The sequence below is a fragment of the Rissa tridactyla genome, chromosome 9 (genome assembly GCF_028500815.1).
Source record: "Rissa tridactyla isolate bRisTri1 chromosome 9, bRisTri1.patW.cur.20221130, whole genome shotgun sequence".
In the NCBI taxonomy this organism is placed as follows: Eukaryota; Metazoa; Chordata; class Aves; order Charadriiformes; family Laridae; genus Rissa; species Rissa tridactyla.
Genome location: NC_071474.1, coordinates 31,689,985 through 31,714,526, shown reverse-complemented (window position 1 = coordinate 31,714,526; position 24,542 = coordinate 31,689,985). Strand labels below are relative to the sequence as shown.

General features: G+C 39.3%; 1 protein-coding gene across 4 annotated transcripts in view; it reads left to right on the top strand.

The window, feature by feature from the left end:
* Window positions 1-15,473: 15,473 nt before the first annotated feature.
* Window positions 15,474-24,542, top strand: part of PCDH11X (protocadherin 11 X-linked) — a 509,451-nt gene continuing 500,382 nt past the window's right edge. For all 4 annotated transcript variants that reach the window (XM_054214618.1, XM_054214617.1, XM_054214619.1 and 1 more), the window contains exon 1: window positions 15,474-16,002. The gene's annotated coding sequence lies outside the window, so the exon portion shown is untranslated. The remainder of the gene's footprint in view (window positions 16,003-24,542) is intronic.

Below are 24,542 nucleotides of genomic sequence, written 5' to 3'. Positions count from 1 at the left end.
AAGCAGAAATGTTCCGTTCTCATAATACATAGGCTAGCAATGCACTGTAGTTCCCAGTTCAGCTGAAGAATGTTTATGGGGCTGAGCATACTTGTGCTGTCATCCTAATTTTTCTACATTGTTATTGTACCAGCACAAAGTTCTTGCAATGTGTTGTTTAAAATGCTGGCTGCTCAGCAAATGATCTAGTGCACACAGCATTGTAATAATACAGAAATCTGCATGCTGAATTTCAATTATGCTTTAAAGCTTTCTAAACAGAGTGCTTACACTTCCTCTTCAACATGCAATGAAATGTTAGTCAGTTTGGGTTTTTTTCTTTTTCTAGAAACATCAGCATGGCAGGGCACTAGAGAGCTTCCTTCTGTTTAAATGATTGTTTACTTTAGCTCCTGTGCCCTATGGAAAGCCTGCGTAGTGAGTGACCACATTATAAAAGAAACTCACTCTGTTTTCAAATCAGTTAATGCATTATATGCATTATCATATCATGAAAGAGAGAAAATTAATTCTGTGAAATGCTTTTTACTTTGCAGTGTTTAAATAGCCAGTGCAGTAATGCATTTTGGGTCTGGTACAGACTAGAAGGGTGCCCTATTATGAGATTTATTTTCAGAAATTTGTCACTGGTGCATACAATCCGATAGGGATTGACTGCTTAGCATATGAAATAAGAACAATATTTACTACTTCAAACTGAGGTTTGCAACTCACTAGCAATTATCCTTTTTATTCTGGGAAACATTTGGATGTACCACCCTGGCAGGCTAGATTTCATTGTCATAGTGCAAAAAGAACACCTTTAATTAAAATATAAAGGGGAAATAGTGCAAGGCTTGATTCAGACATGATGGCAGGGAGGAGGGAACAGGAAAGGATTTGTACTGTAGCACAGCATTCTCACTGTCACAAAACATGGTCACTATAAATTTAACCCTGGAATGTAGTAAAGGAGTTCTCACAGCCTAGAAAACTGAGACAATGCAGCGGTCACCAAGTAAGTAGGTAGGTCTGCATGTCATAATGCAGCAGTGTGCAGAAGTACAGGAATAAAGCCTAGAAGCAATATAATCATGTTAGTGTGGCTGAATATAATCATGTTAGCCCAGTTTGAAAGGCAGAGCTAATCTGCCCAGCTGCAAATTGTTTTGATGAAGCCATACTGCTTCAGGGATCTCTGCACTCTACTGCACTGGTCTATGTAGATAAGTCTATGATCTGCCAGGTGAAGGTGAAGTAAGTTGGGTTAGGATAATGGCATCTTCTTCATTAGTAGCAAAATTACAGGCTGATTTTAAAGGTGGAAACTACTACAGGATAAGCCAGAACAATTTGAAGTTTGAAAAAAGTGTAAAATAAGAAATAAAAGAAGCTCTTGTTTCCCTTCTGTAAGAGCCTAACTAATGCCTTATGGTTCTTCAAGATAATGGACAAAGGAACAATGAGAACCAAAGTTCTCATTAACAACTTCAAAGATAAGAACAAGTTGTAAACTCTGAATAACCACTTCAATAACCTCACTTACAGAGGGGTGCAGTTTAAACCCCGCTACTGGTTTACAAAACAACATAGGCTCAAAATAAAGATAAAGCATGTAAGTGTCTTCTTGCAAATAGTTTTAAGAAAATAGAAAGGAATACCATGAGTAGTTGGTCTCCAAGGTGAAAAAGAAGCAAGGGGTGGAGGAAAAAGTGAAGGAAGTAAGATTTTAACTTTCTTCTTGTGCAACATAAATTAAAAATGTGAGTACTGTACTATGAAAAAGGATGTAAGTACATTTCAGGGACCCTGGTGACAGAACAAACCACTTTAGCTCTGTTTTTCCAGTTTAGTATAATGTCACCAAAGTCCCTTGAGATGAATAACTTTATAATCCACAGAAACCTCCAACACTAATTCTTGGTTTATGCTTGCTTGCATTCTGCTTTTAGAAAGCAAGAAAGCCAAGAGTAAAATTTTTGATTTTTCGTAACTGATGAATCCAACAGTAGTCTTGAAATACTACAACAGATTATGATCTGTATTTATTATGCTTTAATAATTGCTCCATTGACATGGCTATGATGATGATAAGGGGAAAGAACTGGTCCCCATTGTCACAAGACAGGACCTACAAAGTTTGACAGTGAATTGTGACAAAGCATCTTCTTACAGTCAAGAAGACAACAACACTGCATAATCAAAATCGTTAGAATTACTATTATCTGATATTTTCAAGTAGAACTTGACTTCCCCTACAAACATGGGTGTTAAAACAAATGAGACAGAAGGAACTCCATTTTGGTAGCAGACAGATTTTAAGTTGAAGTGACAATGGAAGAACATCCTCCAAGCCTAGACCCCACACAAAAAGGGACTAGTCTACCCAGTAGCACGTGGGTAAGAACAGAACCTGGTGTCCTGTGAATACGCTCTGACAACAGAGCTGCTTACAGCAAAAGGGCAAGTTTTCTGTGCTATAAATGCCAAAACAATGAAAAAACTCATGGTGACAATAAGCCTTAAAGAGGGGCAGAAATTCAAGATACAGTGTTACGTTTTGTGTTTCTTCACTTAGCATGCTAATTTTTGTTGATCCCATTCTGCGAGTGTAACATCCAGCAAAAGACTGTGTAAGAAGCCTAGGCTTAACTTTACCCTTTACCTTTTTTTTTTTTTTTTTTTATCAGAGATAAAATTAAGTTCAGTAGTACTTTTTGGTGTCCTGTGCTATTCTAACAATGTAAAGCTGCTTGAAATTTGCTCACTGTTAAGCCAGACATAGATCTGTTTGTATCAATTGAACAACATAAAGCAGCTAGAGCTGGCCAGTCTAATCTCAAGACTCTTTTCTTCTGAGGCACAACTCTGGTTTTGCACATGTGTGTGTAATATGTACAGACATCTTCAAATGTATTATGAGACTGCATTTTTATTTTAAAATAATTAAGGTTAAGAAAAATATCTGTTAGCATACGGTATTTGTATGACTACCTTTTACATGTTTCACCACTAAGAGATAGGTGAAAATGGATGAGAGCATCTGAAGAACAATTCTGGCTAATTTGTTTTTGTCACCACTACATGTATATGTGTCAGTGGTTAGTGATTCATTTTTGAGGAAATCACTAGTAAATACCAGTCCAAATTGCAGCAGGAAGTAGTGGATAGACAGGAGGGTAGCAATTTCTTGTGTATTACAGGGTTATAAAAGCAAGTTAATGTTAGGGTTTTTGAGTGCTGGAACATACAGTGTTGCAAATGGGGTAATACTTGTTTTTGTCTTATTAGTAGGCAAATGCTGAAAACATTTTAGAAACCTACTAAATAACTCTAGAGGAAACTTAACACTAGTCTGGAAAACACTCAGCTTTGCTTTCATTTCATATTAGTCATTGTGAGAACTGTCTTCTGAGGTACTGAAGGTATTATCATGGTTGACTACGTTACACTTAAAACCCTCAGGGTAGCACTACGCTTACCTGTGCATAACCTGCAATCAAATATGAAAAATAAATATTAAGGCATATTTTGGAATCCCTGAGGCCTTGTTTGAGTGGCTTATGCTGTCAACTTTAGTTTATATCGTGTTCTAAATTTGGCAGACATATCAACAGCAACGGATACTTTATTTTCAGTTCAGATAAACCATTTTGTTTAACTATGGCTACAACGTGCCCTGAATTGCACGGCAGTACAGATTACAGGTTGAGCTTTTTTTCCTTCATAGAGCAATGTGAGACATTTTTAGTTCAGGTCTAACACCGATCACAGCTTCTGCCTTTCATTTACAACATGTTGCAAGCAAATGAATAGATACAGTAGATACAATACTTCGCCCTTGCCTTTTTATATGCTGACCCATGGCTGTGGTCAGGAGAAAACAGTATTCTCTAGAGAGATCTACGGTCTATTTCTCTGTTCTACATACTGAAACAGTGCAGAGCTCATTGGGAATTGTAAAATATGGCGATATTTAAAGTATAGTTAGACAATGCTGCAATGTATGTGCTTAAGTGGTAATCATCAATCTGGCATTTATTGCTGCCATGCCAGTGTGTTTGTGGATTAGGACACAACTGCCCACAGCATAGCCAGAAACCAGGATATCTCTGACTTGGGTTAAAGGATAACCCACAAGAACTTGGAGGTTTTACTGAGATCAGCTTCTGGTTTTACCACATCCAGTAAGTCTGACACATAACAGACATTCCTATTATCAGTGTAGGATAAGATTTGGGCTTGATCTCATTTCAATTTTATCAGCATAGCTGTTGATCAGCTGTTGTTATTCACACATCTATCCCGATTGTAGAGTTATCTGTTTAACTGCTCTTGTACTGATGCCAGGGTATGCCAGTAGAAACATTTTATACCTGTGTAATTGGATCTACACTAAAGCGATTGAAATAATGATAAAAGCAAAAGCTGGTCTTGTCTGTGCAGGGAATTTTATGAGCAGAAATATATTGCTATAAGCAGGGGTTCAGGCACACAAGTGACTACAACAGTAATGCGTTAAAGCATAGTATCAGCTTATCCATGGCAACTGCTACCTGCGTGGTCTAAACCATCGTAAATGCAGGATGGGAGCGTGTTACAAAGTTTAAGCTACTGTAGTTTACCAGGCCCTTGCCATGGGCAGAGGGCACTGACTTGGTCAGCTGCGTAGTTCAGATGATGGATTATCTTGTTAAACTTCAATAGCCTGTGAGCAAGTCTGAGTTCCCTCTTCATATAGTTATAGCAATTTAAGTCACTCTGTTATGAAGAAAGCAGCTTTTTTCTAGTTTGCCTTTATGTTTATTCAAGGCATACAAACAAACCTCATTCATTCATAAATCCATTTCATCAAGAATGTTTAAAGACTTTAAAATGTTTCCAAAGAACACAGCTAAGAATATTAACAAAAAACTTAGCAGCATGTATCGAAATCTACGAGCAAATGTTTGCAGAGGCATGTTCTCTAGAAACGTATACTTCAAATGCATCAAGTTTATTGGACTTGTATGATATGTGGCATTAGTATTTTTTTTTGCCAGTCACTTGATTTCTAATTTCTTTGTCAAACAATTCTGAACATCAGTGATGATTTATCCTGGCACTCTGTAGTCCTGTTTGCATTTTTTAGTTTATTTTCAGAGAGAGTGCATGAGATTTAGGGTGCTTTCATGCTCAAGTTTTGCAATTTTTACTGATACAGTTAAAGTGACAAAACCTAAAATTCATTGATTAATTTCAGTTTTAAAATAGTTATAAGAGTTCAGGAGGGTGAAACCTTACTCACATAAATTCTGTTTGCACCACATCAGCTACTAGAGTTTTTATTACCATGATTATGTCTGTAAAAAGAAATCACAGCCATAAATGCCATAGTGGTACAGCTAATTGCACCTATTTTTAAACTGTATATCTAAGCCACTTAAGAAAATGTCACCTGTGTATTTTTTTGTCTCATGTTCTTTTCAAATAATAGGCGTTAAGTAGCCATCTTTAGAAAGCAAGCTGTGCTTCATTATTAACTACCATATGTACAGAGTCATTTTTTTCTTTAAATTATATTTATTATGACACTCTGGAATGGAGTACACACTGATTTCACTGGATAAATGGAAATTTAACACCCGTAGGCTATATTGGTAGCTACTGGTTATGAAAAAGAATAGCCATGTGTTAAGAAATACAAACAATAGTTTGTTGTCAACTGTCTTACTAGAAATCAAATGCATTATCTGGAAACTGTCGCTGTGTAGTTCTGCATATTATTTCATTGTATTTCAAGGTTACCAGGAGTAAGGATAAGAACAATTTTTAATCTGTTCTGGTTTTCCTCTCATATTTTTCACTTTTGAGAAATCATGTGAGCTAACAACTTGTTTTCAACATGGAAATCGTCTAGGACAGCAAATACTCCATTTTTTCCCCAAAAAGCATTTTCTTTCTTCAGCAACAACAATACTGCTGTATAAAACTCATTTCCTTCTACTGCACTGAAATCTACATTTTAGACCCAAAGGCAAAGGAGGCCTAGGCTAAGCTAAACTAGCCAAAGGTGCTCAAGTCTTATTAAAACTGACTGATCAATGTATATATAACTGATTTTTATTTATATCTTATTTTTCTTTTGCTGTTTGCGCTGAATTTCCTGTGGGTATATTATCAGCATTGTGTCTGTGCTTTCTAATACTAATTGAGAAATATGTTAATTTAAAGCCTTATGTGGGATGTTTATCTTGGTGGTTTGCTGTGGTTGTTAAGCAAGATCATGATTTGTGATAGGTGACTTGTGAGGTTCAAACAGTTTCATAAATAATCAGTAATGAGGCAGTGAAATTAAATTACAGTAATGAAAATTATCGTGTATTTTTCCTGCTAAATATTATGAAAAAACCTTTTCTTATTTTTTAGTTGCAAAGCTATTGGAGATTGTGAAGGAGTAACATTGCCTATGACTCCCTCTAGTGATTCTGCTATGGGAAATGCAGCCAACTACAGATGCCAGCCACATGAAATCACCCCGAATTCTTCAGTAGATAACTTCTTCATGTCTAAAATAAGTTTTTGATAATAGCAGTTGAATTCTCAATAAATTAAACAGGTTTTATAAGCAGTGGGATAAAGTGCTGCAGAACATACACTGTTTTGGGAAATGATGTTCTGCAGCAAATGGATATTTTCTGGTGTGAGGAGCCTTTCTTCTATTTAATGGAGAACCCTGATTAGCCAATAGGTATAAAAGCTTATATGGTAAAAATGAATAGTGCTAGTGCATTCCTAGCTTGATATTGTTGAAGGCACTTAGTTTTTAAAAAAAAGCTGAGCGCTCTTCTTGGGATAATTGGGAAACTCCAACACAAAAATTACTCTAATGCACTCACTGCATCACTTTGTATATCACTTTTTGCATCAGTTTGTGATGCAGTAAGACAGCATGTCACAAGATGATCACCGTGCAGCCACTTCATTGTGTCTAACGGTAATTTGCATTCTCACTAACATTAATATTTTAGAGTCTTCTCTCCAGTTCAAGTACTCACTAACCATTACCAGCAGTTTTTCTTGGTATTAAAAAAGAAGAATGCATTTTTTCATTAATCATAAAAAATATCCTAGAAATGAGAGGAAGTTACTATTGAAAAGTGGTTTGCTATAATTCAATAATGATTTGGGGGTTGGATTGGTATTTTCTGCATGCAGGTATCTTGTGGTTTAATGTTTATGGGTAGTTCAGTGAAGCATTAACAACAGATGTAGTTTTGATAAAAAAAAAACCCACCTAAATGCAATTCCAGATTTTGATTGGCAGAAATACTTTTTCAGCAAGTAGATTTAGAGTCCAGACCTAATCACCAAAATTGAAATGAGCAAACATCATGTCCTATCATGTCACCCCGAAAGCCAGGTAACACTGACACGTTAGTCTATACTGAATCCCTTGTTTTCTTGTCAATAAACCGCCTCATGTTCCTGTTGTGAAAGGAAAGTCTAGTATGTTACATAATCTGTGAAAAACTTAATAATAAATATTTTGTTATATAAATTGAAGGAAAGGAATCCATATCCCAGTGGTATGCATTTCTGCATAACTCTTTCTTCCAAAACAATCCCAAGCATTTTCAAAATGAACAGCTTCACTCACCACTGAAATACAGCAGTCTTTGGAATGGGAATTACTAAGCGCTTGGTAGCGTTGCACAGCTGGAAGCATTCATACCCATTCGCCATTATTATTTTGACCCTGCAGCAGATGTTTATTCAGAAAGTCCTATCTTATAATTACTTACTGTTGAATGAATAAAGGTTTTGATTGGGTCCAGGTTAGTGTTCTATCTTGGAAACTTTGTTTTGCAAAGCAGTTGCTCCATTGTCTAGTACACAAGGGAGGAAATGCTTCAAAGTTAGATTCAAAGATTTTGAGACTATGGACACAAGTTCCTCTGTTTCTTTCCCAAGTCCTATTATAAAAACTGATATTGATGAGCATTTTTGATACTCGGATTACACAGCATGAAAAGCCAGGGAGAATCATTCCCTGCAAATCATGCATCAGAAAGCCAAACAACCTGATTTGCACACCTCTCTGTACTTGGAGAAATCAGAACTTCAGGAATCTTTTTTCAATGAGGCTTCATCAAATCACTATCTCATTAACGGACTTTTCCTAACTACTCAAAGATTCTAAGCACATATGCTTATTGGAAGAGTCTCCTTTTTTTAATTCCTCTGGATATTAATTTGAAAGTAGGCCGATGCTGTTATGCTGATCTTACATTGCCGGTGTTACTGGACTTCTTTTCTGATAATGATTGCCAAATAATAACTTTGCTCAGGTATGGTCTGGACATGCCTTACTGAATCTACTGGGAACGTAGTCACCTAACACAGAATGTATCTTTTGAAAAACAATACAGCTGCTATGGTTTCTGAGTCCAAAAACTGCTGTGTACTTTGTTTCCCACTTTTACCCTTACTGTAAAATAGAACTAGTGAGTCCAACCTACAGAAACATTATACCAGTTCCTATTGCGCCATTAAAAAAAAAAAAGTTGACTTGTTTGGTTCTTTGGCAGGCTTCAGCACCATCACAGTCTATTGGGTAGAAGGAAATACTCCTGCAAAAACTCAACTATAAACATGTGGTAGCCTCAAGTTTGTATATGTACTTAAGGTTGTATGTATATGTACTATGAGGTATGTACAGTGTTGCAGACATGTTCTATGACTCCTTTCCCTCACAAGCTTACTCTCGTATGACTCGGTATTCCATACATGCTAATTTCAGTGAAAAATTAAAAAAACAAACCAACAATGACACAGGCGAATGCACTCTGAGCTTAATGCAGATTCCAATTTGATTTAGATGAAGTCCTGAGTCTCCTGAATATATACACTTCAAGGAAACTTTAGACATCTAATTTTTTGAAAGGAACTCTCTTCGGTATTATATGGCCACCAATACCATTAGTATTTAAGAGATGCCAAAAAGGATGTCTAAAAAAAATCGTATTACTAAAGAGTAATGTTTTTCCCTTTTGTAAAATGCAATATAGTTAATAGCTTAAGAAATCCAGGTCCGATGAAGATTTAAAAGCACTTTATTTAAACAGGTCTTTACTCTCTCAGCAAGACAATACAAATAAATCTAGGCATGTAAAATACTCATGAAATCAATTACATTTTTGAATGTGAAAAATTTGAGCTATATCAAGCAATATATCAAACAATATATGTATATCTTCATATCAAACATAATTTGAGCAATATTTAAGATATTTCTATTATCAAAGTATTACTTTTCATATTTAATAAGGATGTGACAGCCACAGAAATTAAATGAGTTGCCAAAAGCCAGACTGAAGAGAGTACCTTAGTAGAAAAGAAATATGGGTTTTCCAAGATCCAGATTAAGATCTGATTTACTGCACTCGTGTTGTTCTCCAGCTTCAGGTGTAGCAAAAAAGCATTCTAAGCTCTGGGAGAAGCAAAGGAAGGAACTGCACTAATCCTATGGCTTGTCAGACAAGAATGGCCAGTTTTCTGTTAGAAATACTCTTGAAAATGATTCATTTACAATCTTACCTGTGATAGCAATGGGGCTTTTCTTCAACATCTTTGTTACTACGTATGAATAAATAACCAATGTGTTATAACTGATAAGATACATAGCTGAATCAAGGATACTTTCTCAAAAGTTCAACTGAAATCTTCGGTTTATATGCAAAGTTTGTGTCATTAGCGTCCTTAAAACGGTGTCTCTTTATGTATAGTTGTTGTGTCATAGAATTGTTTCTCATCCATAAGCCAGAGGAATAGTTGTCAGGGTAGGTATCTACCTGCTTTATTTTCACCCTGCATAACCACAGGGAGAAAAATTGCTTACCTTGGCGTGACCACTTCCATCACTGCTCTCCAGAATAAACAGCTCATTTCTATACTCATGGCCATAAATTCAAAATCTCAATCATGACTCTAGCTGATTATTCTTTAATTGCACACACAATTCAGCTGAAAGGAGAATAAAGAAAAAATATTTATTTAAGACCAACCAATATTTGAAGCCCTATAATGAATATTAAATAGTATTTAATAATGTTTGTGTGTTAAAATGGGTTAAACAAGCCACTAAAATAAGGAGGCAGGGGAGGGGGGGAGGGATGTGACTTTTCATAACACTAAGTAAAATATCCTGTAAAATACCTGGAAGGTTTATGGAAATAGTTGGGTTTTTTTTTACTTTTATAGGAAATCACTTATAATTGCATTAACTTGGAAGGAAATTTATATTTATAATGGCAGGTAACAGAATAGCCTTTTAATATCTTTTATTTTGGATATTTGAATAGATACACAGTCCTGTTAGTGAGCATCATTCTGAAATTTATAGCTTTCCAGTACAGGCTAATTTAAAATAATGAAAAAAATATTGTTTATTCTAGCATTTTTGCATGTCTAGACTGCTTCTTAAACACAAGCTGTGCTGTAAAGTACAGCAAAAGACACAATATATTTCAGCTTTCTTAGTTTGTTTCTATTTTGCAAGACATAAATCCCCAAACACTCTTAAAGATGCAGAGAACGGCACAGTGTAACACTTGTTAAGTTTACAAAATTAATTTAAATGAACAGTTTCTGCAGACTTTTATTAGTCAAGTAATTTCCTGTTATCAAGGACAGATGACATATTTATTACACAAAAGGTATTTCATTAATTCCTAGGTTAAAGGCTCGGTCTGACTTTTATCTTATTTAAGTAATTCTGAAATGATAGTGCCTGTATTGCCATGGATATCATAGCTCCTGGCACATGGAATCAGGCAGGGAACTGGGTCCACAAAACCCTGCTTGTGCACCAAGTTCCATTTGGAGTCTTTCTAATGTCTTGACTTGTGCACCCGTGCCAAAGCCACAGCCTTTGGATATGTGTGCGTGAACCTCAAACTGTGCAGTATAAAAATTAATGTATTTTTTACATAATTCATTACATTAAAAAAAGCATTGTCACTTGACAGCTGAGATGATAATAAAATTAGTATGTTCTACCTCCTGCTGTTAGGTACTGGATTTCCAAAGCTCCATATTGTAATCGTTCTGGCAATAGCCTTGTAAGCCGATAAACACCACTGGTGCCTGGCTCTCCCTCAAAAAGGTATGTATTTAGAAATCGTGACCCTTCTAAGAATAATGCAGTCTAAACTTCCTTCATATTATCAATAGATGTATAATGTCTTCGGTCTTGGAATGAAAGGAATAGGTACCATATAGTCATGTGACAGTGGTTCATTTGATTTGTGGCTGTAGTTTTACATTTCTGCCATTTCTAATTAATACTGGGTTTGATCTACAGTGATTTGACCTGAAGTTATGCCAGTTTCTTGGGAAAAAAAATAATCTAGAAATAATTTAGAAAAACTGATCAGCCATTGTAAATTATAGCTTACTGCAAAAGGTGGGACTCTGAGAGACCCACTTTTTGTATGCGCTGTGAAGTCTGGATACACTATCAACTGGCATTTATGAAGCACGGTGCAACGTAGATTAAAATTTCTCCTAGGAAAGATAAAACTTGGGAATTTCCATCATTGAGACACAGGACTAAAAACAGTGCTAGTGCTCAAAGATACCAAGTGGGATTTATTTTACATTTCCAGTAAATGGGGATGAGGGAAAAATGAGAGAAAGAAACTACTGTTCGCATTAAGTGTATGGAGAATAAAAGTCTTACTTGGGATTGAGGCAAAATCCTAGTAAAAGGTGCGATACACAGTAGTTGCAATTTGTTTTCTGAGTTCTTCTGTTGCTCTGACAGGAAAAAAGGAACAAAGCAGAACTCTGTGAGGCCTTCAGCAGAGAGAGACCTACAACCTTATCTGTCAGTCTGGTGAAAGTAGCTCCTTTTTGTTCCCTGCCCCTGCCTCCGCATATACCCCATGCCCAGTAGTGAAGGAAGGGTTGTGTCTCCTATTTTCTTGCATAGAGACATAAAAGTGAATTACAATCTCCCTTGGAGACTGTCATCTACAGTGGCCTCTCCATGACTTATCTCAGTGACCAAAGTAAGGCTACTCAAGCAATATATTTTGTGTGACCTTTGTAAAAATGCTGAGAATTCGTCCTACAGGCAGTGCATTTTTATTAGCAGGTTATTCCACAACAACTGTATAGCCAGTAGTTGTATAATATCTATGAAACTTTTCTCCTTACATTTTGAGAAGTTTATAAAAAAATCAGCATCTGTGGGAAGAGAAACCACGATAATTGCAATCAGGGAAAGGCAGGGACAGCCCCCATTCAGCAAGGCAGCAGCCTGCCTGCAAGCCAGCTGACGACAAAGTCACAGGGACCTGCTAGTACACAAATGGCTCTAAATCAGCCACAGCGCACCCAGCACCCTGAAGAATCAGCAGAAGGTGCTGTATAGAAACCATATTTCTGAGGGTTTTTCTGTTAAGTGCAAGTTTTACCAAGGAAGCAAGCTTGACCTTCACAGTATGCAAAACTTTGGCTCTGGTCCTAGCTCTTTTCACATGTGAATAGTTCCTGTGGGGCCTCTTCATGTGCTTAGAGTAACAAACAATTTCAGGATTTAGACCTTGATCTGAATCAAGGGTAGCAGCAATACCTTCTGATTTGCAGAAATATTTTTGTTGTTAGTAACGTAATGCATTGGCTGCGTGGACAGAGTTAATCGTACTCTTGTCTTTCACTCTTCATTTTCATGATGTAAATGCTTTGGTTTCTAAAGGGGTTTTGCCCTTTTCAGGGGTACCAGTTCACCCCCATTATCGGTTAAATAAGCCATCTACTCCTTCCACCTTTGTTGGGCTTTTTTAATGAAATAACAATTTTCACTAAATTTGACTTCCAGCTGCGTATTTCAAACATAGTTCAGGCTGAACTGCTGGACCCATTGTAGCTTACCCTTAGACACCACTTCGCAAAGCAGGCTGGGTCATCCCCCCCAGACATCAGACATGCTGTGTGCTTCCCTCTCTGGAATGGCTGATGCTATCGCAGTTGATCGCTCTTGCACAGGACAGACCATCCTGTAGGTCATTACTGCTCACAGTAATATTCATAATTCTTTCAGGTTTTTTTTTTCTCAAGTAATCATCTTTATTTTAATGTAATCTGAAACCAGGAGGACAAGAACATGACAGTGTACAAACAATACACAGAAATTCCTTCTTCAATTGCCTCTTCTGAGGTGTAAAATACAGTTATCTGTTAGATTATGCCTTTTTTGGACTTGGCTATTTTAGAAATCCATTGTAATGACAGCTCAATGAAATAGGTATTAAAAGGATTGTCCACCGCTCCTAATCTGTATGCCATCAGCGTGATGTAAACCAAATGCTCATAGCTGCGTGCTGCTTTTATTTTTTGTCCTTTTGTTGTGTATATATGCTTTATTTCACATTTTATTACAAAATTTTCAGAAATCTTGATAAATAAGTATAACTGCCTGGTAGGCATTACTCTCAGCATTGTGCTGCACTGCAGCTGGGACATGAACTCTAATTTGTGGGTAATGTTCTGTTTGTACATAATGAGGTACCTCTGCTCTCTGTTATATGTACGGGACAAAAATAATGAAGTCATAACTTCAGTAAATTCATAGAATTTAGCACCCAAAATGTTACAGTAAAATACAATGAGCATTTGGTCAAAGTCAGGCGACTGAAATATGGTATGGAAATATAACCTAGAAGAAAAGGAATTACATCTGTTCTGTAGTATTTTATCATAGTTAATGACCATGCAATTGTTCTTTCCAAGTCCATATTCAAAGAATCTCATTGAATATATGAGTTAACAGGTAAAAATGGATACAATTCACTGGATGACTGGGGATTTTTAGAAGCTGTTTTTAGAACTCTCTCATCCTCTCTCTTATATACCTTTATTTCAGAGAAATGGGGGCGTTTAAAGTATATTTAGAGATAAAAGTAAGACATCACCTACATCTTGCTATAGTAAAAAAAAGGTAAAACAAGTCTTTCACATACATTTTCATACTATTTTTAAAGAAGGACACATGCAAAAATGTGTGCTGTTAGGGTAAGTGCAATTTCTTTTCTTGTTCATCAGAAAAGAGTTTAAAACCATCTCTTCAGCCAACAGCAAAGTACAGAAAAAATGCTAAATTATTTACTAATAATTATTGTATTCACTGAGAAGTGCCTACTGCAGGCATCTGGCAAAATACTGCAAATAATTCAAGATACGCAAATTATTAAAATCAACACCACAAATTAACTATTAATTAAACTGTATTTTCACGCGAGCATTCATAAACAGCTGAACTCACCAGCCCAGCCTCACTTTGCAGTCACTGATCTGCACATACACTATACTGACTTGGCAAAGGCCGGGCTCCCCCCCGACCCCGCGGCCACCGGTCTCCTACGGCTACAGACCCCGGGGAAGCGCCGTCGCCTCCCGCCGCGATGAGCGGGGCCCGGCCCGGCGGCGATCCGGGTCCGGCGCTGCTCTACCAACCCGCCTCCCCCTCGGCTGCTGGTCCCCGCCTGAGGTTGCGGCACGACCTCCTGCCTCCGTCCGGGCGCCCCCGGCTCGGCTCTCCCGGCCTCCCCGAGACCCCGGCCCCGAGGAGCGCCCACCGCCCCTCGTCCCTGGCGCCCGACACCCGCCGCCGGGGAAGGCGCCGCTTGGCCGCTGAGCCCGGGGAGCGCGTCCCCCCGCGGCGCCCCCCGCCCGGCTCCGCAGAACCTCGGCGTGGCGGCCGTTCCGCAGCGGGAGCCGGGCTCGGCCGGCGGCTCCTCCATCCCCTTCTCGGGCTCCGCCGAGGGAGGGCGGAGGGGGCTCGGCCGCACCGCCGAGGTCGGCGGCCCCGCAGCGGGGCGGCGGAGCCGGGGGTGGCGGCCGCCCCCGCGGGCACGGGCGCTCTCCCGGCCGGGGCCGGGCCAGGCGGCGGAGGGGGCTCCCTCATCTCTCCTGCACTCCCCGCCGCCGCGCGTGAGCAGGCGGGGAGCCCGGGCGGCGGGGGCAGGGGGAGCCGCCGGCACAGGGCTGCCCGCTCGCCCCCAGCTCCGGACCGGGGCCCGAGGGCCGGTACTCCGCGGCCCCGGGCGGGTGAGCGCGGGGAGCCGCCCGCCGGGCCTGTGCTGCGGGGCGGGGGGCGCCGGCGGGGACTGGGGCCGCCCCCCGGCGAGGCGGCGGAGCGGCCACGCTGCCGCTTTCGGGGGATTCTCCGAGATGAACAGGCAGGGCGGCTCCGGGAGGGGGAACCCCCCTCGGCCCGGCGCTCGCCTCCCGCTGTCGCTCCTCCTCCTGGCGGTGATGTCAGCCGCGGGGAGGGCCGGCTGGCGGCGGCAGAGCGGGGCGCGGGCGGCCGCGGCAGAGCCGAGCCGGAGCCGCCGCCGCCACCGCCGGGACAGCGCGGGCTCCGGGGCGCCGCCGGCAGCGCAGCGCGCCCCCCCAGGGGTGCCGCCGCGGCCGCGCCGGGACAGTGGGCAGCCCAGCGGCCGGCCCGCCGGAGGAGGGCGAGCGCCAAGCGGCGGCGGCTGCCCCGCCGGGGGGACCTGGCGCTGCGCTCCCCGCAGCCGCCCGGCGAGGGGGGTCCGCCGGGAACTCGGCGGAGCGGCGCCGAGTTCAGAGTCCCTCCGCGCAACTCAGGTTACGCGGTAGGACCTCTGCGGACTGGTGTGGGGCTTCCAGGGCGCGACTGCCTTTCCATCCTTTTGCAGCGGCAAAAGCAAATAATTAACTAAACCCAACAGAAATAAAACAAACTCAGGCTTACCTAAAAGTTAGGATACCTTTTTTTTTTCTTTTTTTTTTCTCCCTTTCTTTTACAATTTTATTCCCTATGTGGAAGTCGCTTATGAATCGTGCTCGGCACACTGCGTGGGAAAGAAACGGCTTGTGTTTTGGATCGAGGATTTGCTGTTGCAAAGCGGTCTAACTTCCATGCAGTGGGGCAGCCTTCACTACTCTAAACGCCTTGATGATGTGCTGAGGAGCTCATATAGATTGACATCTTGTGCAGAGAAGGCACTGAAGGTAAGAAGGGGGTTTGGGGAAAAGAGGGATTTTCATATCCTTTTATATGCTTTTGTCCAGCATCCCCCTTTCAGCAGAGCATCAGCAGTTCATCCGAAACAGTATTGATAGGCTGGAACCGAACAAGTGAAATGAAAGTCTGCTCCTGTGAGAAGTACACGGAGCTCACAAGTGATTGCAAAAGATGTATTTATTTTTAGTCTGATAACACAGCACGTTTATGATCTATGCTCGCGGTGCGGACAGTGAGCTAACTCACGTAGCTCAGGAATGAGGAGATGTACGGTCTCCGTCTCTGATGGGCAGTTTGCATTGGCTGTTGCATTTTGTTGAATGTGTGCCCCCCGCTACCTCCCTGGAGCATCCCACCATCCTGTTTGATTTGGTGGGGTTTTTGCAGATACAGTGCCTGGTATTAATGAGAGAGGGAGAGGGATGGAAAAAAAAAAAACCCCACATATGGAACATTTTATTGATGTGATCGTAATCCTGTAATGGAGATTGCATTAAATGAGGATTGCATCAAAATGCCTAGCTGCTGTGGAGAGACGAGAAAGCAAAAACTATGCTGGATTGTAAATGAAGTTCTTTGACTGAAGGATTTTCTTGAACCATGAAGGGATGTCTGCAAGCTTAAAGTTGCTGTATATGTGGGGTACTGGAATGGGATAAAAACCAGATCAAGCTGAAATGTATTTTAATTTACTTATGCTTTGGATGCAGTTAGAATTGGTTAGAGGCATTGCAGTGATGTCCAAGGAATTCTTGGTTTCAGCCATGGAGACCACAGAAGGGCAAGGAGAGAGGAGAACACAGAAAGGCAAAGAGGGAATTTTATCGTTTGGGGAAGAGAAGGATGTTTCATTTGTGACTTTTGCCATAATGGCACAAAGCTTTACAGCCTTCTGGCTACGAGCAGAAACCTTATAGGCAATCTGGAAAGCAGAGGATTTATCTGACTTTCCTTTTGCAACCTCGGCATAGTTGTCTGAAAGAAGTAGCTGCGAGGTGTATGTCAAGAGGCAAACGGGGACTTATTTGCCCCTCTTGGACACTGAAAGAAACTGTAAGCTCGAGAGAGATGCAGTGGAGCATCTGATCCTGGCTTTCTGAGCTTGAATTGATAATACATTTTGAGTAATTGTTGCTGCTTATCTCAATTGGCAAAGGAGGGGAGAAGATGTTCAAGTTTATTGAACCAGAGCAGAGCTGAAGACAGTAGATATTATCAACTCACCCTTGCATTCTTTTTGTGCTATATTTTATTCTGGCATAGAGAACTGAGCCACAAAGAGCACCTTCTTCAAGCCTTACTGAAAGGAAACCTAAAGAGAACAAAAAGATTACGCCAAAGATAAATTTTAACTTTTTGCTTGTCAACAGTAGAAGTAACATTGATGTGTCAGATTACACAGGTCAAAAGAGGTAAGACAGGAAAAAATGTTATGTATTTATTTACTAACACTTACACACACACAAACTAAGTTGGCATACAAATAAACATCACAGAGTGGGAAAGAACCATTTCTTAGAACCACCTAAGTTATGACTGATGTAAGTAGCAGAGACATTCCTGTAAGAACACTCAACAGGATTTATCTGTAACTGCAAAAGAGCTGGTTAAATGCAAAATTATACAGAATAAACCAAACCTCTCAGAAGTAATCTGTTTTCCCATTTCAGTTGTGTACAAAACCTGAGGAAATAGCTCCACAGTCCAGTCTCTCTCTTGCTGTGTATTTGTCATAAAGTTGGGACGGAAACACTTACTTTAAATAAAATGAAGAAAAGCAGCATAAGCGTATTGAATTCCTCTTAAGCATTTTATTTTGTCAAAAGATGACTTTTAGTGAATTTAAGGGATGTGTTTAGAATATTCATGGCTAAACTCCAGGGAGCTTAGTGTTAGCTCAGTAGGCAGAAGGTTCTTCCTCTAAAGAGAGATCTGGAAAAGATGTGTTTAAATTTCAAGCTATATTCAGTTGAGACTGTTGGTTTCCACATTTTAAAATCATTTGTTATGCTTCTTAGGGGAACGATGCTTAATCTGGAAAATAAAGCAAGTATTCCTAGCTCAGTTTTTTAATAGAGAGAGCAAGCAGTGTGCTTTAATTGTACTTCTGTATGTAGAAATGTTCCATATTTGACTCTATTTTTTATCAAATAACAGCTGAGGAAAAATTTGTCTTTCGAAACCATGGTTATCCATGCAGATCTTGGTCTGTATTTTTGCTACAGAAGAACTCTGTTTCATGGCTGCATTGTTCATCCTTGCAGCATTTCTTTAAATGTGAGCCTTGCTATAGTTAAAGGATAATTTATATTCAGTGTAGTACTGTCTGCTCAGTGGAATTGGCTTTATACATCACAGCCTCTGCAAAAAAGGAGATCAAAGATCTGAACCTGTGGTCCTGTATTGCATTTGTATTCTACGTGGACTTGAGTAATCTTATACTGGAGCCATTCACGCTCCCATAGTTAAGAATATGTCAGTCTTTCCATTAAAACACCCATTTGCTTGGTAATTTAACAGCTAGTTTTAAAGATGGGCTCTAAACTTAAGTTAAACACATTCATACAGTAAAAAAAAGATATCCTAAGCAATGAAATATAATAACAATTGGCATTTGCTAATAGAGCACTGCTAAGTTGAATTTATAGAAGGCTTAGTAGAAAATAACACCTGCCTGAAAAATTTTGAGATTAAAAGGGAAAAAAAAAATCCTTTCAGATTTGCCCCTTGTGGATGCAGGTGAGCGTTTACACCTGGATTACACAGGGGCCTGTGATTGTTAAGCAGGCAGTAGGGCTTTTCTTAAAGCAGTGCATTGGCTCCAAACAGGAACCAGCCAGGTCTCAGTTTAATGGTTCACTTTTAGATTACATTAGAACTAATGCCTTTGGCGTTATTCCAGTTAGTTCTCTTGAGGGTTAAGTTACAAGAACAAAATCAAACCCCAAACCTTGTGTCTTAACCAGTGAAGTTATCCTTCCTATGAGCTAAAAGGAACTATACATTTTTAAATAATGTGGATTGTCTGACACAGGTGTTAAAAGCATTTGGGGGCTGCTGCTGCTCCAGCACGCCCAGGTGGATGTGGTAATCAGGCTTTCCATCACCGGGACAGCCGGTGGGACTAATGGCCACTTGACACTTAAACAGAACCCTTTCTTCTAAAGCATCCCCAAATCTTTTACAATTGCCTACCTCAATTAGATAGCATCTTCTAACCGTGAAGTAGCTGCTCCATGTCCGCAGACAAAGTATGCGAATGCTTATAATAACTTTGTGCATATTTCAGGTTAGAAGCTAAAAAGTCTAGAATTAAGAATACATGTGGATTCAATGTTACAGTTGCATGTGCTCTTCAAGTAGTAGGTTCAAGATTCAGCTTGCTGTATTGCAAGTATTTTGGATTGGATGAAATATATGAGTATTGTTTGAATGAAAGTTTTTTTCAATTAAATAAAAATTCTAAGGGAGATAAATAGCCTTCTGTCCTAATTACCTCTTGCTGCAATGAGATCACCGAGAGGAAATTTGTAACGGTTGTCTGTCTTCAGTGCGGTGAAGTAGTGGTGACCATATCTTTCTTGGGTCTTCTGAAAATTCCCTCTCCCTGCAAATACACAGACAAGTAATATGAAACAGGAAATTTAGGGTGTAAATGGGAATTTGATTATCCCTTAAGATCTGTGGGGAGATTCCCATTCTCATTATCCAACCGTAAAGTAAGGAAAATAGGTTTAAAGAAGTCTTTTTCAATTATGGTCTCTAAATTAGTAGTGTGACTTGCCGGGAAGCATAAAAGCTTCTATAGCTTTTGTACATTTAAAAACTCCACTGAAGGAAGAGTTTAAACCGTCCTTAAATTTATCTTTAAGGTGCTGTATTGTGAATAAAAGTGGCGTTAGTGGCAAATACATTTTGAGTGATAATAATAGTATTTACCACCTCTGGCACAAGTGAATGAAAGATATATATCTATTTTAATTTTCAAAAAAACTTTTGAGAAAAAAAATCCTGTTTCCAAATAAGAAAAATGATAAATATTTTCACAATCATGCAGTAAGATTTCATATTTCAATGAAAAAAAACCAAACCACCAACCCACCCCACTTGCACAGGAGGTTTCATGAAGGTGCAAGGAAAGTTAATGTAAAAATTAGAATACAGATAAAAAAGACTGGAAGTTAGTCTGTAGATACAATCAAATCATGGTAGTTTTGACAGTAAATAAGAAACTGTAAAGACTTTTCTGTAACTTAAACATTCTTTTTATTTGAAATCTTTTGTCATTGCTTCTATATATCTATAAATATCATGTTGAAGTTACTTTATTTCAGATGTGCTTAGAAAATAAGTGTTTTCCCATAGATTACGTAAGATTTAGCCTACTTGATCCAAAATGGCCTGAGCCAAAGCTTCCTGCAGTCTGTGAAAAAATTCCTGTTGGAACAGGGCTTCAGTAATTGCTTCTTGCTTTACAGAATGTACATACTTTAACTTCTGCCACTCCTTTAGGAGCTCAGCGTGTTGCAGGGGGATAGAAGGCATCGCTATGGAGGAGTTTGGCTTGCCAGGCTGGCAGAACGTACCCTGTTTAACAGCAAGTGCTTTGCTAACTTTTCAGGGAAGTTCTTTTGAAATGACTGTTGTTTTCCTTCAGTTTAGTTGCGCTCTGCTCCGCAAGGATTCTATAATTTCAAGGGAACCTACATCGCCAGATATGTTCTCAGAGAGACAGATGAACGTTGAAATTGTTGGAGACTTCCAAATTCAATAGTGAAATTATAAACAGAGGTGGCCCACTGTATTTAAAACCCATCACCGTGGGGTTTAATATGGCAGTTCGGTGTGCTAAGAAACTCTGCCCGCTTCATTTTCCTGCCAGGGGAACATCTTGTGATGTGTACTACTCTGATTTGATATGGTTGTTTTGGGGATGATTTTCTTCCTCCAAGCTGGTCTGGAAATAAGATGTCACTGGTGAAGTAGTCTGTTTGTATATCAGTGTTTATCTGCTGCATCCTTAAGGACATAGTTTCATTATTTTTGTAAGAATTTAATTAGTAATTATGTGCACTTTAGGCTGCCTACTGAAGTAGCAGGAAATATATGCTAAAGGGAAAAAAATCCAAGTATAAGTTTGGAATGCTTTAGGCACAGCATGTTTCATTTAACCAACTACTTCGACCATCATCGTTACTGCTCTGTGTTGTCTTGTTAAACAAATAAATGTATATGTCTGCAAATCTGTGATCTACTGGATCTATGATCACATACATGGGCACACGAAAGCCCCATCCAGTCTTGTTTCCAGCTCTAGTCCCTGGCACATAAGATGCATATGTGCCCACCAAAAGGAAAGTGAAAAATATTTGGGGGATGACAGAACTGCAGGTGCCATTAAAATGTAGCGTAGGGAACAGCTATAAAAAAGTCAACTGCCTGTTTTTAGCCTGTAACTCCAGTTTCATTAGAAGGTCACATTTTTTGATAATCCTGCTGAGAAAAAAAGTTTCATGACGTTGAGGAGGAACTGAGTTTTACCTCTCCTAATGGAAGTCATCGTTTAAACCCATGTTTAGTCATTTATGCGGGTTTTGTGATTGCTTTTGTAATTATAAAAATCTGTATCTTCCTGTCTTTTGACAAACAGGTATGAAACTGCGTGTCCTGACAGGCACACGGTGACCTGGATCATTGGTTTCACGTAGGTGTGCGGGTAGCTTTCTTCCTGAAATGGAGGGGAGCTTCAATAGGAAGCATCGTGTCAAGGTGCAAGTTGGATTCACAAACTGGAAAGAGATTTTCTTAGGACTTGTACGATGTCTATGATGAAAGGCTTGACTTGTCAATGTTAAATAGCTGAAGAGCGTGCCATAGCATTCCCTAAAGAAAAGCGCAGAGGAACTCTAGTGTTTTGAAACTTCATTAAATGGTGACTCAATAGGAACTGCAATGTGCATGTATACCTCTGGACTCAACTAATTTGGGACCTCACTGCAGTAGTTTGTTCAGATTGTAGCTGCTGCCAGTAACTTATAAATATATGCAAGATATAAGGCATGAAACTAAAGCTGTCATTAAATGGAGTATTGGCTTTACTTTGTCAGTCATTTCACGGACCCTTGGAAAATGTACGTGGCAATGTGTTGTAAATTAAGATCCAGAATACAAGGCAACACAGTAATAATTTGGGGGATGAAAATTGGGAATGAAATGCATACAATTAATTGTCTGTTCATCTCCCTGCCTTGTCTGCATGTGAGCCTTTACCAGAATGAATGGATTCCAGCTCAGGGTTTCATAGTAGTTTCCTGTAATCGGGACTCTACTACAGATCTGTTAAGTGCTTGTCAGACAAGTGTACGTTCATGTCTAATTATCAGAGAATTCTTTTTAAAATTCATGACCAAGACATCTGTAATTTTATGACTTATTGAAGAAAATGGGATATAAAATAAATCAAGGATTTTGTTGTCCTAGTTACTTTGTTATAGTTTTATAAGTGAGATTGGCCTTTTCCTCTGGCCAACTAGCAGCTGCAGTAGCAGGTATTGCTCCTTATCTGCTATGATTCCATCATAAACTTAAGGGGAAAAAATCACGTATGTGTATATGTATAATTGTTTATGGCATTAGTTAAATCTGAAGAATGAAAGTCATAGAAGGGACCTTAGATACTGAAAAATAAGTATATTTTAATTGTATGTAATCAATCTGGAATAATGATGACTACAAAATGGAACTACTGTAACATTTTTGGTATTCACATATTCTTCCCATACCCTCTTGTTTTTCACATGTAAGCTCCTTAAAAGACAATACATCTAGGAGAACATCATAAACTACAGTTTCCTAACAAAAAATGTCTTTAAAATACCTCTTCAAAAGTCTACATAATTGTGGGCCATCAGTTATATTTATGTTTTGACAATATGTTCAGTCAAATATCAGTTAGCTAATACCTTTCACAGTTTAGCTTTATCTACAAATACAAATAAAACTATTTTCAAGAACTGCTCTGAAAGTACCCTAAAGCATAATACAAAGTATGTTTGATGTGAGTTCATAGAATATCAACTCAAGGATGTTTCAGGCTACAAAGAGGGGAGAAAAGACATTTGGCATATCAGAAAAAAAATGTTGACCACTTTAAAAAAGCGGATGCAAGTCAGAAAGCAAAGACATGAATAGTCTGTGTCAAAGAAATGTATCACGTGTGTGTGTGGTCACAAACGGTTGTCGTCTTCACTGAGGAACAGGTCAGGATGTGTCGGGTGTTGATAACCTTATGATGAGCACTGAACCAGTACCATCTTCTGGCTATCATGCTGTGCCCGTATGGAGCCGTGAGCGTCACTGGGCGATCTGAAGCTTGTGTGCTAAAGGAAGAGATATTCTTGGTGACTAAATACCAGTGACTTTCTAAAGAGTTTGGGTGTTGCCTGTGTCACTTTTGAATGTTTTCAGGGAAGCGTTTAAAAAATCCTGCTTAACTTCTCTTGTCCCTGAAAACAAAGCAAATTGAATTTACCCGGTGCCCACTCTTTCTCACTTCTTAAATTTGACCAATTTGTTTATCAGAGGATAATATTATAGAGTGGAAAGATATTTTCTAATAGAAGTGTCACCTACATGAAAGCTTTTTAATAACCCCCACCTCCTTTATACCGCAATGAGGAAACAAGTATAAAATAATAAAGATTTCATGTTCCTCTTCAAGGATACAGAAACTCAGTTTCTTTAGGTTCTTTGAAAATAATGTGTCTTTGAATTAACTTCGTTAATTGAGGTTGAAAAGCAGTATACTAATAATTTTTACCGTGGAACTGAGGCAAGACTAATATTTTCAAAAGGACTTCCATAGTTTGGCTGTACAAGTCCCATTTTCAAAGTGAGTTGGACTTGGAAAGAGCCTGAAGCTTGCCTGTCTTCAGAAATCTTTTAAGTGTTTTTGAAAACAGTACCATTTCTGTTAAAGACTGGTTATAGTAACAGTTTGTACCTATTCATGCTTTCTTACATTTCTTTGAATTATTAGGGACATTATAACTAGTCACATCCAATATTCAAAATACGGTGGAACTCACGGATGATTATTCTATCAAAAACCTAAAAGCAAACTATGAACTCAAGCTACAAACTTGCGGTCTTTACCAGAGTTGCACAAAATAAACTTTTTAAAGGAATGTTTATGTCCTATTTTATTCAGTTTTTAAATAATTACGTAGAGTGGAGGAGCAGGAGAATTAGAAAAGCTGTCAGAGGAATGAATCTATTATAGTAAGAATATGTACGAGATCATGATGTGGCTTAAGTTTGGGGCCTATTACTTCTTATTTAACGTTCTGTATTTTGTGGCTCATCAAACAGATACGGTTAAGCATCAGCCAGGCTGTACAGTTAACTAACTCTTACTGAGTTGAACCTCCGGCACTGCAAAAAGACCCCGTTATGTTTTAAGGCAATCACAGTAAGCATGAATTCCAGTCAGGAAAAGGGATCCTTTAAACTTTAAAATCCAGTCAGA